The sequence below is a fragment of the Lutra lutra genome, chromosome 13, assembly GCF_902655055.1.
Source record: "Lutra lutra chromosome 13, mLutLut1.2, whole genome shotgun sequence".
In the NCBI taxonomy this organism is placed as follows: Eukaryota; Metazoa; Chordata; class Mammalia; order Carnivora; family Mustelidae; genus Lutra; species Lutra lutra.
The window spans coordinates 10,753,606-10,777,726 of NC_062290.1; the positions used below are offsets into that span (position 1 = coordinate 10,753,606).

General features: G+C 47.0%; 1 protein-coding gene across 1 annotated transcript in view; it reads left to right on the forward strand.

Annotated features, from left to right (window-relative positions):
• Positions 1-10,234: 10,234 nt before the first annotated feature.
• Positions 10,235-24,121, forward strand: part of PIP5K1B (phosphatidylinositol-4-phosphate 5-kinase type 1 beta) — a 290,783-nt gene continuing 276,896 nt past the window's right edge. Inside the window, exon 1 of the mRNA XM_047701150.1 lies at positions 10,235-10,351. The gene's annotated coding sequence lies outside the window, so the exon portion shown is untranslated. The remainder of the gene's footprint in view (positions 10,352-24,121) is intronic.

Genomic DNA, 24,121 nt, shown 5'->3' on the forward strand with positions numbered 1-24,121 from the left:
ACTGTCACACTCTTTTTTCCAGAGCGGTTGAGCCCTTTTATATTCCCAGCAGCAAGGTATATGAGTTCTAGTTCCTCCCTGTCCTTCTCAACACTTGTTACTATGTTTTCTGATTCTAGCCATCCTAGTGGGTGTGAAGTGGTAGCTCACTGTGGGCTTGATTTACCTTTTCCGAATGGCTAATAAGGCTGAGTATCTTTTCATGTGCTTGTTAGCCATTTGTATATCTTATTTGGGAAAAAAGAAAAAGGAGACTATGCACTTCCTTTTCTTGTGCACATGTTATTTTAACCTCAAAGGATAGTATAAAATGTTTTAAAGCATAGTGAGCAAAAACTAAATATTGGGGAGGGTAGTCTCTGGGTCAAGAAAATGGAGCAATTCCTTTTTTTGCTTTTCTAAATGTTTAAAATGTACATAACCTTTTGTCGTGGTCAAATATTAATATTTCCCACCAATTCTTTATCTTATTCTGATTTTGAAAAAGTAGCACAAGGAATTTTAAGTACACACAATATTAACCTGAAGGCAACCATAGCTAACATTTTTACAGATTACCCTCCAGGATATTTTTCTAGACTTTCTGTACTTCTAAGAAGTTGCAGTATATATGTGCAAGTTCAAATTATGTCTTTTATTCTAATCATAATATCATAAATGAGTCCCTGCCTATTCAATACACCTCTTTAACCATGTCTTCCAAAAGCCTCTAGAAAAAGAATGCCATTATATCTCGTGGTGTGCAGGACAGTCATGGGAGAGGATTTCATTCTTATACTCACTACTTTAAGATTAAGGGGCAATTACTGAGTCACACATATATACACACTCCCCCCCAACCCTGGAAACCACAAGCCCAGGAGAACTTGGGGAGGACGTGGGCTGGTCAGTCTGATGCTCTCTCCCTACTTCACATGGGAAAGGACAGAGAAGAGCCTCACCCAGTCTGAGGAAGCCAGGCAACTCTCCAAAATTTTCTAACTTACATCTCGGCATGGCTTTGTTTTTTAATTTAAAGTGCTTATAAGTCTTCCCAATATGCTGGACTCCCCCATTTTTCCTTAAGGGATGTTTATGCTAGAAAGAACTCCATTCCTCTTGCTTTCCCACCCCCTGTTTCCCCCGAAAACACCTGTGCCATCAGGACAGACTGAGTGCAGATGGAGCTATGTTTCTTGTCACCTTTTTGTCTTCTTCCCAAAGGCTCCTGGGTTTCCAGTTCCAGCAGCTTCCAAAGCTGATTGCACAGACTCTATTTTCTCCCCCGATAATGGAATCAATAGCCCTCTCCTCGTGGCCAGCGCTTCTGAAGACACTTCTACACTTGCCTCTAGAATTCAATTCTCTAGAATTGAACAAGGTGGGCTGTTGACTCTTTATGTTCTCATCTTTATCCACAAACACTGCCAAGACGGCAATGCCATCCAAAAAACACATACAGTAGGCTGCTTCCCATCTAAACATTCAGGGGAAACACCAAGATACAAGCACAGAAGAATGAATCTGGCTGCTGGAGATGGAGAGTCTCCCAGCTTCCAATCGTAGCTGTGCAAGAATAACCTTAAGTTGAATGATTTGTCTCTAATTCAGTGCACTGGGGACAGAATTCAGTATTCTCCTCTTCTTTCCCAGCCCGGTGCTCATATTTTTCCAGGCTTTTTGCTGGTAGCTGGGGGGACCACGGACCATGTTCCAGTAAGCGGAATGTGGGTGGATGTGACTAGAGTCACTGGCATCTTAAATCCTTTGCACTCTCTTCTAGCACAGCAAGCATTTGGGAAACCACTTGTTGAACATAATGGTGCCACGAGATGGAAAGACCCAAGGCCCCTGACTGACTGCATGAAGCCAGCCCTACCACCAAACCATGCTGAACAGAGGCACGAATGAGAAATGAACCTTTATTATATTAATCCACATTCATTTTCTCTTCCAGAAGTTTGCCTACCCTGATTCATAGATTTCCTTTTTCTATCCCCCATCCCAGCAAAGTTGTCCAGGTTTCTGGGGGCAGCTTGTGGACATTGTCTTTATTTTTTTTTTAAAGATTTTATTTATTTATTTGACAGAGATCACAAGTAGGCAGAGAGGCAGACAGAGACAGAGGGAGAGAAAGAGAGAGAGAGAGGAGGAGGAGGAAGCAGGCTCCCCACTAAGCAGAGAGCCCGATGCAGGGCTCAATCCCAGGACCCTGGGATCATGACCTGAGTCGAAGGCAGAGGCTTTAACCCACTGAGCCACCCAGGTGCCCTGGACATTGTTTTTAAAGAGATGTCAGAATAAGAGTTCCATTCTGCTAGCCAAGCTTTCAAACTCAGATATCACCAAGAACAGAGGCTAGCCAGTAAGGTTCTGTCCCAGTGGTTCCAAGTCAGGGAAGTCCCTACATTTTTTGAGAAATAAAAGCAAAAGTTCATGTTGTCTTCCTGGTGCATTCACTGGGGGAGGCATCAGAGACCTTGAGAAATCTGAATGGGGGCTTCACTGGTTGACTAAAGTCAACACTCCCTTCCCTTCAACAAGTATTTCTTGTGTGGTTAGCAACACACACACCATATCCCTCCAGAAAGCAAAGCTGAGAGATTCAAAGTTGGTTCTGGAAGCTGTCCCTCCGCACAGGATGGGAACTCCTGTGGCTCAGTGTCTGGGCCCAAGCCCCTCCCACCGTGCCTGTGGCCGGTGTTGGCTCTGATGTCGTGGGTGGACAGCTGCTGCCTGTATGTGGGAAGCTCAAGGGTCTGTGTTGTACTCATTACGTGTCCTTCCTTTTTTGTCCTTTCCAGGAGACTCTATTACTTCTTGATATTCTTTCTAGACCCATCACCCTTTTATGGTGACCTTTTCGGTGTCCCGTGTGTTCACTATTGATTAGATTTTTTTTTTTTTTAGTGTTTCAAGGAGGTCAAAAACAAACAGTATTTCATAGGTTGGAATGAAGAAGGCTTTGGCCTGAAGAACTTGAGGATGGAACCTAGGGCCTGGTCCCGCTCTGGGGATAAGATGGCAGCCCTGGGCTCATTCCTCGTTCCACAGCTGGATTTTGTGTCTTTTGTGACACTGTTTCTCAGGCTGTAATCATCACAGTCAATTTTGAGAGGCTTTGAGTAATACCACTGATGTATTTCAGCCCCTTTTCCCTGCTTCAAGCTTTTAAACCAGCCTTTCCAACCAAAAGAAGGTTTCTTACTGTCTCATGAAGACCTTGAGTTTCAGGTTCCAGAAGGTTCCAGAAAATCCACGTCCAGACTAGATATATACGTGTGTACACATGTGTACACATGTCTTTGTGCTGCTTCCTGAAAGGCAGCTGGATTCTCTGTGCTGCTCCCTCTTTCTCTGTTTTCCTTCCTCCTCCCCTCCCTTTGTCATTCCCTCATTTCTCGTTCAGTCTTCAAACATGGTGACTTTTTTTGTAACTTCTGGACCAAGTGAAAATTCATCTAGCTACACGTGTGAGTCTGTTTGTAACAAGAGAAAGATGGCAAAGAGAAAAGGATAGCTGAGCACCACAGACGATAGATGGTACAGGCTGGTGGAAGTGTGACTAAAGGTTTTAATGGCGTGTGCTTTTTTTTTTAAATATGAAATCTGTGGAATGTCAAAATTTGTCTTTATCTTAGGATTCCCTCACCCTAGCACAAAACTGCAATTTGTAATTGGTCTCTTTCTTTTATTTACTTTATTTTTTAAAAAAGATTTTATTTATTTGAGAGAGAGAGAGAGAGCGAGAGAGCGAGCATGAGCAGGAGTGGGGGAACAGGCAGAGGGAGAAGGAAAAGCGGACTGACTCTCCCTGCTTGCCTGATGCGGGGCTCGATCCCAGGACCCCAAGATCATGACCTGAGCCAAAGGCAGACGTTTCACCGACTGAACCACCCAGGTGCCCGTAATTGGTCTCTTTCAGGAGTTATTCATGTGCCTCTATTTTTTTGCATGATTACAATCTCGATGCATATAATCTTATATTTTGGTATGAATTTGTTAGGAAAATTCTTTGGAGATTTAGGATATTCTAAAAGTTAGGAAAATCCAATTTCTTGGCTCTTTTTCATATTTCTTAGTTGAGTTAGCTGGTGTTGTAGAGAATGTTTTAGGGTCAGACCTGTGTGCCCGCTAACACTGGGCCTCCCCTTTCCATCACGGTTCTCACTGAAGAATGCAGACATCAGCTAGCCTTGAGGAGAGCTAGGAGGATGCCAACCTCCGGGCAAAGAATAATGAGTTAAACTGGGCTTGCAGCTGGTAGAACGGCATGCGGTCTAACAACAACAAGTTATGGAAAGAGTACGGAGGCCATGGGAAGTGCTTGAGATCCATGTGTATGTCCTACTAAGGGTTCTGAGTCCTCACCCTGCTCCAGGCCCTGGCACGGAGTGTCCAGCAGGTGTCCAATGATCAGGGACTGTCAGGCTTGCAAGTGACCTTTCTGGGCCTCCTGTCTCACACTCCCATGATACAGACCAGGAATCTCAATCCAAGAGAGGATGCAGCCCTCCCTGTTGCAAGGACAGGGTTGCAATGAGAAAGCAGGCCTCAGGACTCCCAGTTCAATGCTCTGCTCAAGCCTGAGAGGGAGGAGGAATGGGAGATGGATGGGATCAAGGAAGAAAGATGCCACAGAGCAAGAGCTCGAGGAAAGGGAAGATGGTACTGGAGAAGAAGAAGGAAGGGAATCGGCAGTGAGGTGTCCAAGCCTTCACTGATCTAAAGAGCAAACTTGAAATTAGGGTCAACGAGTCCTCTGAAATGAGCACCTCAAGTTGTAGAGGGGAGTCAGCTAAGCCTCTGGCCTCTCTTGTCTGCTCAGAAATGAAGTTTCTAGAAGAGAAGGCAAGGTGATGTAAGATGAACCTTGAGAAGTTGTGAAAGGATACAGCCTCTACTTTTGTACCGTTTGCTGTCCGTGGAGGCCATGCATGTCTTTCCTGTGAATTCTTGAGGGATTTTTCCCTAGTAAAAGAATTAGGGGCAGAGGAACTGCTAGACATACCCACAGCTGCCCCGTGCTGCCCAGACTCCCTTTGGCAACTCCCTTCTGGATTATTTTCCCTTGGCATGTCACTAAAGAAGTTAAATATGCATTAGCAACCTAGAGAAATCCAAACTCCCTCATCTCATAGAAAGGTCCAGAAATGATCTGTAACTAGCCTGAAGCCCCATCGCTTAGAAGAATGTGTCTAGCGCAGGGTAACAACCACCCTAAAACTTGGCAGGTGGGATAGTCTCACCAAAATGGCTGCTATCTGGCCCTTTTGTTCCTGTACACCCTACTGGCCCTCAAATCAACACGGAGAGGGTATTTCCCCTCTTCCTGAATCAGGTGGGTCTTGTGCCTGCTTTAATGAATAGCATGGAGCAGATGTAGTTTCCTAGAACTTCCATGCTCAGTCCTAAATTTCCAGCTCCTCCATCTTGGAAGCCCGCTGCTGTGTAAGCAGCCTGAGCCCCCCCCCCCCCCCGCCCCGTCTGCTGAAAAGACCGCATGTGGAGGCAGATGGAAGTGCCCGAAGTGTGAGTGAAGCCTTCTCGCACCTTCCAGTTCAGCCCAGCTGCCGGAAGCTAGCTGACTGCAGCCAAGGGAGTGACACTAGCCAGTGCCCAGCTGACTCACAGAACCATGAGAAAAAGTAAATGGTGGGGGGGGGGGTTTGATGATTAGTTTTGGGGTGGTTTGTTATTAGGCAGTGGATGACTGCAGCAATGGCTTAAAATAGCCACGCTGCATTATTTCTCACAAATCTATGAGTCCAGGGTGGGGGCGGGAGAGGCGGGTGGGTCTGTGATGTGGACCAAGCCTGGCCAATCTCATTTGGACTTGCTCGTGCCTCTGCAGTCTCCTGAGGGCTTGCTGGTCAAGAACGGCCTCAGCTGTGATGACTCATCTCTGTAGCGCAGGGTCTGTCGTCCTTTTTTTTTTTTTTTTTTAAAGATTTATTTAGTTATGTGAGAGAGATTGAGAGGGAGAGAATGTCAGGCAGACTCCCTTCTAAGCCTGGAATCCAACTCGGGGCTCGATCTCATGACCCTGAAATCATGACCAGAGCGGAAATCATGAGTCAGATGCTTAACTGACTGAACCCCCCAGGAGCCTCCCAGGTGCCCCCTTTAGTGGGCTTGTCCTTCTTGGCAGAATTCCAAAAACAAAAGCAAAAATGCACAAACTTTAAAAGAAAAATAAACTTTTTTAGAACAGTTTTGGATTCATAAAAAAAAATTGAGGGGAAGGTATGGAGGTTTCCCATATCTTCCCTGCCCACCCCCAACATGCTTAGCCAACCCCCTCCCCCCACTTGTCAACATCCCTCCCTAGAGTGGTACCCTTGCTACAACTGGTGAACTTACCTTGACACATCAATATTGGCCAAACACCACAGGTGACGTTAGGAATTGGTGCTGTACCCTTTATGGTTTGGGACAGATGTATGATGACACGTATCTACCATTGTAGTTTCATACGGAGTAGTTTCACTGCCACAGAAATCCTCGGTGCTCTACCCATTCAAACTTCCCCAGCCCCTAGCTCCTGGTGACCACTGATCTTCCTACTGTCTCCATAGTTTTACCTTTTCCAGAATGCTGTATAATTGACATCAAACAATAGGTAGCCTTTACTGACTGGCTTCTTTCCCTCAGTAATGTGCACTAAAGTTTCCCCTTGGTCTTCTCATAGCTTTGATAGCTCATCCCCCCCATCCCCCCGCATTGAATAACATTCCAGTGTCTGGACGCCCCAGGTCACTTATCTGTTCACCTACTAAAGACCATGTTGGTTACTTCCCACTTTTGTCCAAATTATGAATAAAGCTGCTAAAAACTGTGTACAGGTGTTTGTATGGAACGGTTTTTCAGCTCCCTTTGGTTACTATCAAGGAACGCTGTTGCCAGATCATAGGGATAGAGTCACGCTTCCTTGGGTAAGAAACTGTCCGCTGTCTTTCAAAGTAGCTCTACTGTTTTGCATTCCCACCAGCAATGGAAGAGCGTTCCTGTCGCTCCACATCTGCACCAGTATTTGGTATTGTCAGTGTTCTGGATTCTGGAAATTCTAAGAGGCATGTTGCACAAGCGTTTTGAAAGGCTTCATTTACATTAAGTCTACTGACATTCCACTGGCCAAAGTTAACCATATAGGTGAGCCTAGAGTGGGCAGGCACTACAAAATTAGAGACAAAGGATAAAGGGAGGTCATTCATTGGGGCCATTACTGTCATAAAATCTACTATAAGGAATCTAGACATATTTCTCATAAGGGAGTATAAATAGCATTATTAAGAAAATGGACTAAAATCTAGAATCAGAAGTCCCATTTGAAATTAAGTAAAACAATTAGATGAGCATTTTCTAATTTCTATTTTTTAATTTTTATTTAAATTTTAGTTACTATACAGTGCAATATTGGTTTCAGGAGTAGAATTCAGTGATTATTCAGGGACATACAATTCCTGCAAACTCTAATTTTTAAATGTTCCTGAAGTTTCCGGCCGAGTCCCCACCACTAGTAATACTGATCTTGTTTTAATTCCATTAGAAGGTGACTTTCCCGGGGCACCTGGGTGGCTCAGTGGGTTAAGCCTCTGCCCTCGGCTCAGGTCATGATCCCGGGGTCCTGGGATCGAGCCCTGCGTTGGGCTCTCTGCTCGGCAGGGAGCCTGCTTCCCCCTCTCTCTCTGCCTGCCTCTCTGCCTACTTGTGGTCTCTGTCTGTCAAATAAATAAATAAAATCTTAAAAAAAAAAAAAAAAGGTGACTTTCCCAAATTCCTGTTGACGTTTATGTAGAAACAGAACCAGGAAGAAAGAACAGGTCTCGTGTAGGACCAATAACTATGTGGTCCCTCATTCCAGGAATTAATTCACCGTAATGAGACTCTTAAAGCTCTTGGTAGAGTTCCTGAGAATCCTGTTAAATACGAGTTAGCTCTCCAAAAAGCCAGTGGGCAGTCCGCTTTGTGATTTGCCTCTGGACACCTAAGGCTGTTGGTGCCCATGCTGTAGAGAAGGGACTCAGTCTCTTAATGGGAGAGGATGGCTATTTGCACACGTGTGTGCATGCATCTGTATGTAATGTTTGTGACCTCTGATATACCGTGATTTAAGTTTGGTTTTACCTGTTTTCACCTCCCCCACATTCCCAGGAAATACTGAAAACTGGCTTTGCATTTACACTTGCCCCTCTGGGAGGCAGATTTGTTTTCCAATCCCTGGGTTTCAGATGGGCCAGAGGGGTGAGAAGCGGAGAGGGGGAGACTGGGATCATGGTTCCCAGATTCCAGCCAGCCTGCTATTTACAGCCCTGTGGTGCTTCCCCCTACGCAGTGATTCACTGCAAGCAGAGGAAGGGTTCCAGGATCCATTCTTTCTCCGCCACCCCCTCTATCGACCCCAAATTGAACTTTGCTAACTCTGTGTTTCTGTTATTTATTGTTCAGGAATCGGGAGTCAAGGAACCTGTGTTCTGGCTCTTGGGCCACTTACTGTCTTCGGGTCTTAGTTTTCTCTTCTGTAAAGGGAGCAAGCTGAACGAGATGTGTGCTCCTGCTCTGAGCTTTGGAGAGTCTAGGATGCCAAGATAAAACCGGAACGAAGTCACAGGGTTCTCAACACACGATGCCCTAAAACTCCCAGTCATGGCCAGACACATCTAGAAGAAGCAGGTTGGGAAAACAGTGGAAGAAATTACAGATATCTGCACGACCAAGGAATTACTGCACTCCCTTGGGAGTTGTTATTAAACCATAACAAACTTACCCAAGGTGGGGAGAGGGAGGTACAAAAAGATTTCAAAACCCAAAAGAGCTGTTCCATTTGCTGAGAACTTAGGGAGTATCCTTTCAATCAGAAACTGTGACTCGCCAGGCCAGGGACATCTGAGGATAAAGACCGTGAAGTGCTGTTCTCTCTCCAGCACACTGTATCCCAGGTTTCAGATCAGTATGTTTGTTTCATTAAAGAAGGGGTAAAGAAGGAAATGGCGAGGGTGAGAAATACCACTTGCTTCCATTCATCTGGGAGAGAGCCGGTAGGTGCCTTTTCAGTTCCTATTAAGCAAATTTGGCGATAGCTTGCAAAACAGCATTTTTCCAAGAGTCCTCAGATCTACTCCCCACCCTCTCCGCTCCACCCCCCGCCCCCCCCCCCCCCCGCCATCCGACGAAATTGCAAGGGTCCCCGCGCCCATTCAGCGCCCGCGAGGAGATTCAGTCCCCTCTCTCATCACAGTCCATTCGCTCTGGACCTCTTGATGTCCCTCCGGCTTCCCCTCCCCCGTGACCCCTTCGCCAACCTACCCTGCCCGTTGGGTAGGTCCTACTTCCTGGGAACTCCTGCTGTCATTAGAAGGGGGCACGCCGTCGCCTCGGAATCCTAGCTGTCCCTTCCTAGTGGAGGGGGCATCTGTGCTTAAATGCGGGCGTCGCGGCAAGCAGAGTCCAGTGGGCAGGCGACCAGGCGCTGCAGAGTTCGGCGGCCTGAGCAAGGGAGGATGCCCTATCCCAAACACGGCTTTTAGCGGGGCTGCAAGACTTCAGAACCACCGGGAAGCCCTCGGCTAACCCTGGAGCCTAGGAGAAACCGGCCAGACCTCGGGACCCGGCCCAGCCCGGCTCCCCGTGCTAGGCAGGCGGCGGCGGGACAGAGCCCCGCATCCCGGGGCACCGACTCGGGCGCCCAGTCCGACTGCGGCGGAGAATCCCGCCGCCGCTGCTGCTGCAAACCGGCCTGGCTTCGCTGCAGGGCGTGCGGGGCTGGAGCAAGGGGGTGGAGAGAAAAGGGGAAGAGCCTGGGCGGCCGGCGGGCGGGGCCTGCAGCCTCCCCGAGCCTCGGCAGCCGCCGCGCACACTGCTCTCCCGGCGCCTCGCTCCGACTCAGGCGCGCAGGGCGCCGGAACCCGCGCCCGAGCCCGGGGGCGCCGCTGCTCCTCGGCCCCCGGTCCCCGCCGCCCCGAGCGCGCCGCGCTGAAGCCGAGCTGGGCAGCGGAGCGCTCCGGCGGCTGGGGCTTTCCGGCTGACGCTCGCCGCTCCATCTAGCCGGAGGACTGGCGGGGAAGGAAGGGGAAAGCGGGGACACACACACACACGCACACACACTTGCCGCGGCGCGCGCGCATTGCACACTCGCAGCCGCGCGCCCCCGCGGAGGCGCGTCCCGGGCGAGTTTGGCCCGGCGGCTCCGGCCCGGCACCTGCCGGCTCCGCGCGCCGCGCCCCGCCCCCGCCCCACCGACCCTCCGGCCCCTCCCGCCGCTCGCCCGCACAGATCTCCCGGCGCCGGGGGGAAGCAACTCCATCCAGATAACTTGCCGACTGTGGCGCAACTGGTCTCGACAGCAGAGGCGCCCGAATGCTGCCCGGGTGAGGTAAGTTTCCTGCGCGTCCCCGGCCCCTCCTCCGGGGCTGGGGCTCGGGGGCTCCGCGTCCTGGGGAACCCCGGACGTCTCTGCGCTCGCACTTTGTTCGCCTTGTGCGGGGGGTAGGGTGGAGGGCTGCGAGTGGCCACCGAAGTGGGACCTTCATTCCGCTGGGGCCACGGCTGTGCGCTCCCCGCGAGCACCCACCCGCTCGCTCACCCCCACCCCCGGCCGCAGTGACCCTCGGGGACCTCTGTGGGTTCGCTTAAGCGGGAGCTCCCTCCCCTTTACAGGGGAACAAGCTGAGTTTGGCAGCGGCGGGAGAGCTCTCCCACCACCCCCCCCCCCCCCGGGCAGTAAACACAGGCGAACTTGTCAGTCGCCCCTGGGATCTCCGGGGGGGGCTTGCGAGGCGGTGTTCTGGTCCTTTCTGGCTCCGAAGCCGGGTTGCACAGGTGCGGTACGGTTCCAGCCTAAATGCAGCAGCGGACTTCTGCGCTTCCCGGGTTCCCTCCCCTGGCCCCATCAACGTGACGCTTCAACAGCTGGGGGGTGGTGGTGGGGTGGGCGTGGGGGGGCAAGGAGAGGGAGAATGCTGGGGTTCCATTCGTCAGGCCGGAGCCGGGAGTCCCCAAAGCAGAAGACAACGAATGTCTCCTTATCTCTCTCTCATCTATGCAGATGAGCCTGTTGTGTTTCTTATCCCCCAAGCTCGCTCGTCTCTGGTGCCCGGTGTGGCTGGGTAGAAACCTGTTCCAGAGAAGTTGTTTGGATAAGCTGATGAATTCTTTCACCTGGCTCTTAACAAGGCCGTGCTAGTTCCTCTGATGCTCTCTGAGGGCATAGTGTTGCAGACCCCCAGATGCCACCCCCCAATCTTTGCAGGACCTTTTCAGCCTCCCCGGGCCCTACCTGCCTCTAGGGTCAGTGACCCTTGAGACACTGGGTGGGCCTCACAATGTATTCGTCTCCTGCAAAGAAAAAAAAAAAAATCAGTCTCCCCATCTGCACTCCTGAGCATGGATTTCGGGAACCTCTTTTGCCCCTCTGGTGACAAGCATGCCCTCAGACTTCTCTCTTGTTCCGTGGCAAGGCTGAAGTGTTCTGCAGTTGTTGGAGAAAAGCCTGAGGGTTGGTTTCATTACCCCTCTAATGCGCTGAAGTAAAATAGAGCTCATGGAAGCTTTAGTCAGAGCATTTCCAGCTGAGAGGAGGCCCTGGGAAAAAAATCTTTCTCAGCCAAGTCCATGCCGGTGGCGCTTGTTGAGTAAGCATTGTGCATGGTGTCTGAGCTGAGGGGAACGTGCATTCCCGGTACAGCGATGGGAGTGGAGACTCGGAGCCCCCCGGGGGAGGGCTGGGAAACCTGAGCCTCATGGGGGAGTGACCTCTTAGTGGAGAAAGTAAACTGTTGAGAACTGAGTGGTAAAAGCACATTACATTTCTGTCCAAATTAAGGAGACTGGAGGGATCTCCTAATGATACCTTGCACTTGAATCAATGCCGTGTTATTTCTGAATGCTTTTCAGTGCTTTTATTAAGTTCTGACCGTTTCCGAGGGAGGCAGGGCAAAGATTATTGACCACATGCTCAGGAATAACGTGAGGCTCAGAGATTGAGGGACTTACCAAGGTAACTAGCGGCTGGACTTAGAGTCACAGGCGGGTTCTCTGATAGACCCCCACCCGGCCCCCCATCACAGCCCCGTGCCAGTTCTGTACTTGCGGAGGGTTTCACAGTGGCCAGATGGCTTCTGCATTTTTTGTGGTCTGCGCTGTCTTACTGTGAATCACTGTTCACGTTTGACAGGTGAGGAGACCGAGGTTTCAGACGGGGATGTTTTCTGGGATATTCTCTCTAAGCTAGTGAGGGTTACAAGGCTAGAACTCAAAGCTCTTGATGTCCAGTCCATGGCTTTGCAGATGATGCCATTGGCCCACTTCTGATGGCGGGGAGGAGACAGGATGGATACTGCAGTACACCAGGGGCTGTTCCACGTGCCTGCCGGTGATGAGAGTTCCAGTTCTGGGACTCTGGCTGTATGACCCTGGGGGCCAAATCCTATCACCTCTGAACCTCAGGTGTCCCATATATGAAACCAGAGATTCATAATGAATTATCTTTCTCTTTCTAGTTTCACCATTCTATTTAGCTAATTTTCTGTTTCACTTGTAATTTACTCCCCCTCCCCCTTGATGCTGTCCCATTTAGTGAAGGGAAACCATTTCCAGGGCACTTTAGCTTATCATCTATCTTGTTTAGTGTTATTACTTGACTTGGAAATGTCCCAATGGGCTGATCTACTCTAAAATATGTGTCACGATTCCCTCGAATATCCCAGTCAACGCATACCTTTAATTTATTTTTAGACTCGGAATTTGTGTATAGTAAGTACTCAAATCGCCACTGAGCGAAGGGGGCAAATGAAATCACTCATAAGGAAAACACGTGCTGTAAAACAGAGCTTCGCATCATGTAAATTCCCAGCATCTGCTGACCCATAAGGTAATTTACCTACAAGAGGTGCAGCTCTTGAAGCTGGCACGTACAGGTGCTTTTGTTGATGTTTTTCCTGAACACATCCTATAAAGAAGAGCTTTTCTTTCTCCGTGTAGACAATAGACTCAAGTCATCTCTGTCATGCTCCTTTGCCTGCCTCCCCCTCCCTTAGTTTTCAGTATTGTGTAGCTGGCTGAAAGACACATTCCTAGAAATTGACTTGCGCCCTTTTATGAAAGAGTTAGCCTTGAAATGGGGAAACCAACCACTTTTTTTTCCCCCCTCTGAGTAAATTTCAAGCAGCTGCTAATACTGGCTGGTGGTTTCAGAGAGGAAACCTAATTAACAAAACCGACCTAGTTTCTGTTCCCCTTTAAGGGTCTTCTTTCCATCCCTCCCTCCTATATACGCAAAAGTTGTGTTTTTATTTTCAGAAGAGGGATGGGGAAGAAGTAGAATGGTTCTTAAATATTATTAACAGATCCAGCCATTGGAATTGAGGTATGTCTTTGTGATAAATTACATGTTAAATAGTTCAGAGGCTTGCCATCTTTATGCATAGGACAACTGAGGCACAGAGAGGTGAATTGGCTTGCTGGGGGTCACACAGAAGTTTAGCAGGAGGAGAAGGGCTAATGTGGAATTCTTTTTTTTTTTTTTTAAGATTTTATTTATTTATTTGACAGATCACAATTAGGCAGAGAGGCAGGCAGAGAGAGAGAGAGGAGGAAGCAGGCTCCCTGCTGAGCAGAGAGCCGGACACTGACATGGGGCTCCATCCCAGGACTCTGGGATCATGACCTGAGCCGAAGGCAGAGGTTTTAACCCACTGAGCCACCCAGACACCCCTAATGTGGAATTCTTAAGAAGGTTCATATTTAAGGTTTTGCTGGGAGTTCTATGGTGAAGGTACATTTTGAGTTTTTAGAAATTCATGGAGGTTAAGGGGAAACTTCTGTTTGCTAATACTTATTAGTGAAGTAGCATAGTTTTAAATGATTTAGTATTTATATTTTTAAGTGTTCTCATCCAAGCAATTACCATTAAAGAGAAAATATTTGTCTGTTTTTATCTCCTCCCTGTGATTCTCTTCACTTACGTATATCACCAGACTCAATTAATACTTTGTTCCAACCAGTGCTGGAGGAAAGGGAACTATTTGAATAGAAATACAAATGTATGGTGGTTTTCCAAGCTTCTCTTCCTGGTAAATAAAGCCAGAAGCCAAAGGTGGCACGCCATACAGCTGGTAGGTAAAGTCATAAATATGTATACATTTCATTTGCATTTTCATTTTACTTGTACTTCAGTGAAATGGTGAGTCAGAACATTTGATATCCTGGGAAAAAAATACTTTTTTTTTCTTACTATAGCTAGAACCTTCATTAGCGACACTGTAAAATATCAAGTCCTAAATGTATTTGTTGCAGAAATCTGTTCTTTGTATCAAATCTATTAACTGGAGTTGGAAAGAGTCCTTTTCTTTAAAAAACTGCCCAGTTAGAACTGTGCATTATGTAGCTTAGCTGTTCATTTGTGGACTTTTTTATGGCAATGCTAAATGCCAGGCGAGTCAGAGAGGGAGGAAACCTAGCCTTCTGTTTTAATATTTTTCTTAGAGGGGCTCCTGGTGGCTTAACGTGTCTGCCTTCAGCTCAGGTCATGATTGCTGGGTGCTGGGATGGAGCCCCACGTTGGGGGGGGGGGGTCCCTGCTCAGCGGGGAGCCTGCTTTTCCCTCTCCCTCTAACCCTCCCCCTTGCTTGTGCTGTCTTGCATGCTCTCTCTCAAATAAAATCTTCGAAAAATATATTTTTTCTTTTTAAAAAACCCTCTAAACTTAATCTGATGAAATTTTTGAAATATTGGATAGTAAGTAATTAGCTGCCATTGGTCAAGTAAATACTTTATTCAGCCTGGTTCCTTTCGATATAAAAGAGGAAACTGGAGAAAACAGGCTGGATTTTGTGCATCTCCTTCTCAGCTGTATCTGCTTTTGTCTAGTTTCACCAGAGGTGGATAAAGGAGATGATGAAAGAGGAAAGTACAGGAACCTACTCGAATGGGGTTACTCCTGGGGAATGTAGAGTTCAAATACGGATAATAATTGGAACATGGTTCCATGTTTGCTCAACAGCAACCCTTCCCCTTACCCCCATCCCACTGGGCATTATTTTTAGATCCAAACCTCTACTTGAAGGGGCAGCTCCCTGACTTACACGTTCCTCTTGTAGAAAGTTTTCTGTGTTGTTACTGGGACTGAGTAAACAACAGGTGTGCGGTAGGTTTTGGGGAGTTTGCATAGTGGGTGAGCGAGTTCTTGAGACTTGTTTTCTCTAAGGGTTTTAGAAAGTCCCTTGGAAAATGGTGATGAACTGTAAGGCACTCAGTGGACGGTATCGCTCCCACGAAAACTGGGCATGTGTGTTTTTCAAGCCGAGGTTCTTCGGGCAAGGGTTGGACTTACAAGCACCGGGGGCCTAGAGAGTGTAATTACCTTAAATTGGAACTAAAGTTATGGGGCGAAAGATAGTACCATAAAAAATTTATTTTGTGAGGAAAAGGTGATACTTAAGCGTTTGCATCCGGGAATGCTGAGCAAGAGAGTTGGGTGGTGCATAGAATTATGGCTAGCCATAAAAAATCTGTTTCTTTGCTTGCCAGACTGCCCCAAGAAATCCAGTAGATTGACCACGCTGGGCAGTGGGCTTTCAACATTTAATACATGCTTTCTTCTTTCTTTCCTTTTTCAACCATGCCTGCCATCGTGATCTTTGGATCTTTGGGCTTAACAATTTTCGATCAAGAAAGGAAACAAGGGACGCCTGGGTGGCTCAGTTGGTTGAGCGACTGCCTTTGGCTCGGGTCATGATCCCAGCATCCTGGGATCGAGTCCCGCATCGGGCTCCTTGCTCGGCAGGGAGCCTGCTTCCCTCTGCCTGCCTCTCGGCCTACTTGTGGTCTCTCTCTCTGACAAATAAATAAATAAAATTAAAAAAAAAAAAAAGAAAGGAAACAAAACAGCAGCAATAAAAAGTGACGCTGGGACGTGCTTGAGGGAGTAGTAAGCGTATCATGGGCATTTTGCTAATATTTGTCAATGGGAAGGTTAGGCATATGTTTTACTTATCTTTGTATTCTTGGAACTTGGCACTCTGGCACATGGTAGGGATGTAAAAAATGTGCACTGAACACTTTATACATTCAAACAGGTGTCACTCTTCCAAACTCCAGGACGTTTCATAATTATGTGAATGATTTTATTATTTTTCAGACTGTTTTAGAAACGTCATTTGTTTCAATCCTTGCTCGTGGTCCTTTCATCATCAATACGGTTCATTCACCAGACCGCCAGCCTTTCTTTAACCAGCAGGCCTATGAAGGATTTTTTTTTACCTTTTCTTTAACAGAAATAATAATCTGAATATGAAATGTGTTCTTCCTTTTATTATTTTTTTAAAGATTTTATTTATTTATTTGACAGAGACATCACAAGTAGGCAGAGAGGCAGGCAGAGAGAGAAGGGGAAGCAGGCTCCCTAACAAGCAGAGAGCCCGATGCGGGGCTCAATCCCAGGATCCTTAGATCATGACCTGTGAAGGCAGAGGCTTTAACCCACTGAGCCACCCAGGCGCCCCCTTCCTTTTATTATTTACAAGCATCAGATAAACGTATTTTTGAAGCACCCGGAGTGGCTGAGTGGTGAGTTTGGCTCAGGTACATAGACAGGAGTGGACTTTAAGCTTCTCTAAGTTAATCAGTTTAAGTGTCGTCTCCTCCCGGGGACCTTGGCCTTCTCCGCTCATCTAACCTAACATCTTTGTATGTTTTCTTTACTTAGCACCGTGGGTACTGAGACATGTTTCTTTACACACCGGATGCCTGTACTTGCGGGTCCTCCCAGGACCCTGTGTTCCTGTCACCTCTGCTCCAACTCACATTCAACTCTAGAAGGTCCCGGAGGGCAGAGACCATGGTTCTTTCACGCTGCTTTTCAGGCATTTGGTACCAAGTAGGTGCCCAGTAAATATCTGATGAAGGAGGGAGTCCCCTTCATCCTGTCAAGACGAACTGGGCCACCATGGAGGTCACTCAGGAGAAAAGGTTCTGCTGTGAAGAAAGTTCTTCAGGGTTGGCTGCGGTAGCTCCTGTGAGGAGGACAGCTGGGTCCTGCAGGGGGAGGGAGCAGGGCTGGCTCGGTGGTGGAGAGATCCTGGCGTGAGGCTGAGGCAGGATCTCTGTTCCTTTTTGTTTACTTTGAGGGGAATGGTAGTGAGCTGATAAGTCGAACTTATCAAGCATGAAACAGAACATTCCAAACTGTTAAAAACGGGGCCTACAAGTTCCTAAGGTGTCAGTTCATAATTAAGACAGCTTGTGATAATCTGCAAGGCAAATCCTAGGGCACCTCAGGTAAAAAAAACTTCCCCGACTCCCCTGATTTTTCTTTGAATGTGGGCCCCACCAGGGGCCAGCGCAGGGAGAAGGCCAGGGCAGTGGTTCGCAGGTGTGGTGGGACATCCGCGGCAGCATCACCTGGGAACTTGTTGAAATTCTCCGAGTGTACCCCAGGCCTGCCCAGTCAGAGACTTGGGGGACCAGGGCGGGGGCTCTGCAGGAACTTGAGTGCGAGTTGGTCTCTGGACGATGCTGATGTCCCCCCAGTATTGGCAGGAAGTGTTGAATCTGTTGTTCAAGATATAAGCTGTGGGAAGCACTCGGTGTTTCAGGTGACTCCTGGGGTGCGTGGAGAGGGTACCATCCGCCTGCTTCTCCCGAAATTCTGGGGGACAGAGAAAAACCAGTCCTGGCTTTTCTCAGAGCCGTTATGGATCACAAGAGAACCACCTCCTGTGACTGGCGTGGGGGTCTTGACTTCAGATGGTCCACAGAAGCCCCACATTGGGCTTCCTGCTCACTGGGAAGTCTGCTTCTCCCTCTCCCCCACCCCCCACGGCTCATGCTCTCTTTCTTTCAAATAAATAAATAAAATCTCTAAAAGAAATAAAAATATGTTAAGAATTTAACTTTTTTTTTTTTTTTTCCTGCCTGAAATTCACTGAGGCACGGAGTGTCTCCATTTGAATTTGCTGTTCAAGCACAAGATGCAAAGAGCCTTAAGCTAGGGGCCTCTTGGAGACTCAGAACTTTGGGGCAAGCTGTTTTACCTCTGGAATAAATTTCTTGATTGCTGATGGTTTGCTTGCTCCTTTAAGTGTCATTAATTAATTAATTAATTATTTTTTCAAAGATTTTATTTGTTTATTTGACAGAGAGAGATCACAAGTAAGCAGAGAGGCAGGCAGAGAGAGAGAGGGGGGGGAAGCAGGCTCCCCACTGAGCCGATGTGGGGCTCGATCCCAGGACCCTGAGGTCATTTGACCTGAGCCGAAGGCAGAGGCTTTAACCCACTGAGCCACCCAGGTACCCCAAGTGTCATAATTTATTAAAGCTGGTATTTGCAAAGAAAATCTCTCCCAAGTTGTCACAACCTTCCCCAATTCTTGGAAAGATTATATAGAGCAAAGTGTGTCTTTTATGGTCTCATAAAGTGGTGGCTTTTGGATCTACTCAGGGATGAAAAGCTCTTTGCTCCCATACCAACCGGCCCCACTTTACTGTCTTTGAAAACCACACCTGCCTTTTCTTGATTTTTTTTTTTTCCTTTTGCCCTTGAGTTCTGTGACTTTGAGCAGTGATAGTTCCTTCATTCATTGTTTGCTGCTGAGAAGCTGTTGTGATCTTGGGAACCAAATAACACCGATATTGTCTGAATTGTGTGTGCCAAATAAATTCATATTCGTTGAAATTGATTTTTTTTTAAAAAGAGAAAAAAGTTTTTGAGGGAGGGCCGTAAGAGTTCTATTTGTACAGCAAAGTGGCTCACGTCGTTTCTCATTCACTCCATTCACTGGCCAATAAAGAACACGTTTTTCTTATGTCCTGTTTCAGGGCAGTTCAGGTAAATCAGTTGCTACCTTTAGGCTGAGATATCTATGGTTTCTTTTTTCTCTTTATAAAGTATGCATTTACTGCATTATGGCGCAAAACACACTTCCATAGACTTTTATTTAACTTAAACAGAGTTGTAATTTTGGGGTGTGTCAATAACGGTTTCATTTTTAGTGTCTGATGCTTTTAGAGGGGATAGATTACCAAAGGTATTTCTCCTTCCACGGGAGAAATGGCATAGAAAATTCCCCCAAGTTTCCTGATGTCCATCTTCCGTTGGAAAATGAACTTTCGTTACTGCAATAAAACAAGAAAGGTGAATATGAGAAATTTAACTTTTTTTTTTTTTTTTTGGAAATATAACTTCTTTAAGGAGCCATGTGAACCACACTCTTCTTAGGCTTATGATGTGTTACCCAGAAACAAGAACCAAGCGTTGTTGCCTTTGCGAGCTGTTTTTGAATGATGCCCTTTGATTTTTTTTTTTTTTTCCCAAGACACGCAGTTAGAATAAAGATTTGTGGGAATGGATCAGGTGGGAAGTCTCTCATGTGAAGGGTTAAGCGAGAAACTTGACTTTTGTTTAGGTTTGTAGAAATCAGTGGAAATTTGGCTCTTAAGGTTTGCGTACAGTTGGGCCCCATTATGTAGCTTTGCAGTTTCCTCAGAACTCCCTGTCCAGCGTGACGGTTTGTTAAGATAAACATGCGGGATCATTGCATTTGGTGCAACCTTTATATAAGAAAGAGTCCCTTTCCGTGTAATGAGAAGACTTCTGGGAGCATTATAGAACTTGGTGTTAAGCATCCCCCATGCGTACCTCACAGCTTCGGAGGTAATGATAGATGGTCCTTGTGGTTACATTTTTACTGGTTTCTTCTTTGTCTGCCTCCTTCATGGGAAGGTGGTTTCCCCAAGGGGAGGGACTGGGTTCTGGCCACTGTTGTATTCCCAGCACCTACTGAGGTGTTCAGTACAGAAAGGCTTCTCCGTTAACATTGGTCGGATGGACGGATAAATGATTTCCTTAAGCCAGAACCATCTTTTTCCAACTTCCCAGCTAACCTGCCTTTTTGTAATGCCAGCAGTCTAGCCTCTAGCTTTACCATTGCTCCGTGTTCTTTTCCCAACCAACAGTCTTGTTCAAGGTCAGATTTTCCTCTTCTTCTTCTTTTTTGCATCCCTTGTTTCATGGCCGGAAGCTTTCTGAACAATTGAGGAACTCAGGCCTCACTCATCCACTCTTGTGATCCCAACTCTCAGCCTCTGTGAAAAGTACCTCTAGGATTCTGACTTGATTCTAGATTCTGTGATAGATTATAGATTATATTATAGGTTGGCATTGTAGATTATATCAGCTGTCCTTGTAGCTGGCCCTTTTTAAAAAACTGAAAATATGTCCCTTCCCAGATTCTAAATTTGCTTCCAAGGTACCTGCATCCTTTTTGCTGACTTCCAGAATTTTAGCAGACTTTTGTTTTGCTCATCCCTGTTTCCGTGCAGCTTCCAAGTCCTAAGGACTTAGAAACACGCTCTTCTCTCTTCTCACTTATATTTCCCCTATGAACGCCTCTTGCCTGGTCTATTGGAACAGCTTCCCAAATGGCTTCCATACCCCCCCTTCCTTGAAGTATTCATAATGCCTGCCATTAGAGATTCGAGTTTTGGCACCGTCAGACCCAGATGCTTAGATGATCTGCTGTGCCTGTGCTGTGGTTTGGTGCACAAATCCATCCACACTCTGGCGCTCGTGGACCATTCATCCTCAGTATTGTCATTGTCATCCTTATAGGAGTATGATGTGCCTGCAGGTGCCACTTCTCAAACTTCCTGTGTACCAGCCACACCCCAAAGAAGACATGAAGTCATGAAGGTTTTCAGCGCATTTCGAGCCCTGTAATCACGGGATGGGTAGGGCGGGTATCGTGGAAGGAGGTGAGGCTTCAAGGGGTTGTTGGGGCCAGACCTGGGACATTTTTTCAAAGCTGTGATCACGAGCCCAGTGTTGAACGTGCGTTGGAGATGCCTGTGGGGTGTCGAGGTGGAGGTGGCTGTAAGGGAAGAGGTCTGTGATGGGAGCACTGGGTGTGATGGTCTTTGGCTGTGGGCAGTGATTCGGGTCATGGGAGTGGATGAGTAGAACACCCAGGTCTAGAAGGCATCGCCATGGGCGTGGCTGTAAGGAGAGAGCCCCAGGATGGAGACAGCCTTATGATGTCTCGCCAGTGTCTAAAGCCACGGGACGAAACGAGACTTCACCAGAAGGGTTTAGAGACAAGGAAGAGAAGACGTCTGAGAACCAGCATCATTTCCTGATCTTCCTTTGCAGTTTTTTCCTCCATACCTTGGCTTATCACATTCATTCTTACTGAATCTTAGGTTTTCTTCTCCGTTTGAGGAAGTGGCCTCAGAGTTTCATGATGCCACCTACATTCCAGGGTTTGGGAGAGCTGTTGATGCTGCTGATTCCTGCCCTCAGTTGCCCTGAAGCCATTTCTCAGGCCCACATCCCGTTTGGCTTCCTGGCTCTTCTGACTCTTAACGGAGCTTTCCCCACGGGCTGACTGTACATTTGTTCTCCGCTTATCTTTCCAAGCAGACTTGGAGTCCTGACAACAGGGACCACATCTTCGTGTCTCTCACCCGGCCTGACGGCTCCTGGGTCTTCGGCTCCCACGGCTTGTTACTGACCTTTATTCTCCTTTCATTCTTCTAATGAAGTAGAAGGACGAATAACTCCAAGTTCTATAAGGATTTGTATCAGTTTATGCACCTTGAGCTAACTTGAAGGTGCTTGCTTACAGTGCGTTTGTAGCTGGAATGTTCTACTTCTCCCTGGGGAGGGAAAAAAAAAGAGAAACTTAATTTATAAAAAGGTCTACAAAACTAGTACAGAATCCTTGTAATTTGTTATTCTTAGTATTTGAAACTTTGAGCGGAAGGGAAGCTATCTTCTGGCGGCTCCCCTGCCCCTAGTACTACTTAGGGCAAGCAGAGTTTATCTCCTGGTTTCCCTGGGTCGTGCTTCCTGTGTTTTTAGACATTTTGCATACATTTGCACAGGCTGAATCTGGATGCAGCAAGGGCCCTGGTGGGAGAATCAGGGATTCCGGCTGGCCCTGCCCTTCTCTTGACATTTTGGTGACCTCTGGTCAAGTGACTTGACCTCTTCCGTGGAATAGCAACTACCCACCCCCAATCTGAATGAGAATCGATATGTGGGCTCCTGGCTAATTCAAAGGCATGTTGTGAGGCCAAATGAAATGAAGGCCTTTGAGGTTCTTAGAACAAAAGCTTCATGTACATTATTTCGTAAGACTTACAGGTCAAGCTCCGGACAGCCACATGTATAGCCCTTGGGTAAGCAGATCTGAAGCATAGGGTATAGCATCTGGTGTGCCCCACTTCTCATGAAAGAAGCCTTCTCCTTCCGTATTCCCAGGGGCCAAGGGTGAGAAGTGGGATGCTTGGCTCAAGTCTGATCAGAGCTCCAGAATTTAAACGCATTCTCAGTGTGGGTGAGGAAACCAACATACCTTTATCTTTAAAAAGAGTTGAGTCTTGGATACGGAGGTTTGTTGAAGAAAGCCAAACTCATGTTTACCTGTTAAGGAAACAGAACACTGGTAGGCAACAGATAGTTCATATGATAGATTCTAAACTAGGATAGATGCTCATCGTAGGAAGCAAGTTCATTGCTTAGTCGGATTAGATTGTATGATGTATGGCTGTCGTTGTCCTACCTTACAGAGCACCTAACTCCATGCCTCACATACTGAGATGATCAGTGTTTCAGTTAGTGCCTGGTGAGGTGGAACAGGAGAAGATCCTAGAAGTCATCCAGAAGACACTTTGAAGTCTTACAGAATCTTTAAGCTTCTTCGAGGCTAATGGGACATTCCTTAAATGAGAAATCAAACGAAAACGGGATGATGGCAAAATTTGTAGTCTGATGACCCATATCAAATGGCAGAGGGGTTCTGCTGGAGTTCCTGATGTGGGTGATAGCAGAGGGAGAATGACGGGAATGTGTGCAGTGTTGCAGGAATAGGGGTTATGACAGTGGATCTATAGTCATGACTTTGGGTCAGAGACACAATTTTAATTCCTTGCTTTGCTTGGCAGTTGGTGTAGCAGCATAATCATAGTCACACAGGTGCCCTCTCTTGGTTTTCTGCGCTTAGGGTCAGACTGTGGCCTAAGCGTGGTGGACTTGGTTCTGCACGCAGGCTAGATGGCAAATAGTAGCAACTCAACAGAGGTAAGAGCATAATCGACAGAAGCTGGGATGACGTCGAAGCAGGGAGAGGAGAGAATAAACAAATGTCCTCATCTTCTAATGTGGCGGAGTGGGACAGGATTGTCAAAAGTGGGTGAAATTCCAGAGTTGTGCCATCTTGCTTTCCCACCAGTGGGAGTTCCAGTTGCTTCATATCTTCATCGACGCTTGGCGTGTGCCATCTTTAGCATTTTTGATGCTCTGATTGGTGTATAGTGGGGGCTCATTGTGCTTTCAAATTGTGTTTCCTTAGTGGCTAATGATGTTGAGCGTCTACTTGTGTGTTTATTTGCCATGCTTACGTGTTCTTTGGTAAGGTGCTGAACTCACATATTTCAATAATGTTTTTGTGACGTGCCTTGATTGTTTTATTTATTTATTTATTTTTAAAGATTTTATTTATTTATTTGACAGACAGAAATCACAAGTAGGCAGAGAGTCAGACAGAGAGAGAGGGGGAAGCAGGCTCCACGCTGAGCAGAGAGCCCGATGTGGGGCTCGATCCCAGGACCCTGAGATCATGACCTGAGCTGAAGGCAGAGGCTTTAACCCACTGAGCCACCCAGGCGCCCCCTTGATTGTTTTAGATAGACAATCATGTTGTCTCTGAATAAAGGCAGTTTTGGTTCAAAGAAAAGAATTGATGGAAATGCAAATGAAGACCTGAGTACTTAAAATTAGGAAGGTGGCGAACAGAGGAAATAAAATATTATGAGGGAAATCCTTGCGGTGAGCCAAGAATAAGAAATTTAAGCATTTTTTTCAAGTTATGGAGATAACTACTAAGAAACCAAACCAGAAAATCCTGAGAAGAAGAGTTGTCTTGGAGGAATAGGGGCAGGAACAGGAAGATCAGGAGGCGGTCATTCTCCTGAAGTTTTCTCTGTCATTTGATCTGTTACCTTGCACATGCATGTCGTTGATAAATCACCGGTATATTGGGAATTAGAACATAGAGATAAAAAGCAACTTGAAGCAACTAAAATAGGTCGAGTGTAAGAACTGGATACCATAAAATAAGAAATGTTAAGGAACAGTCATTGATTAGAA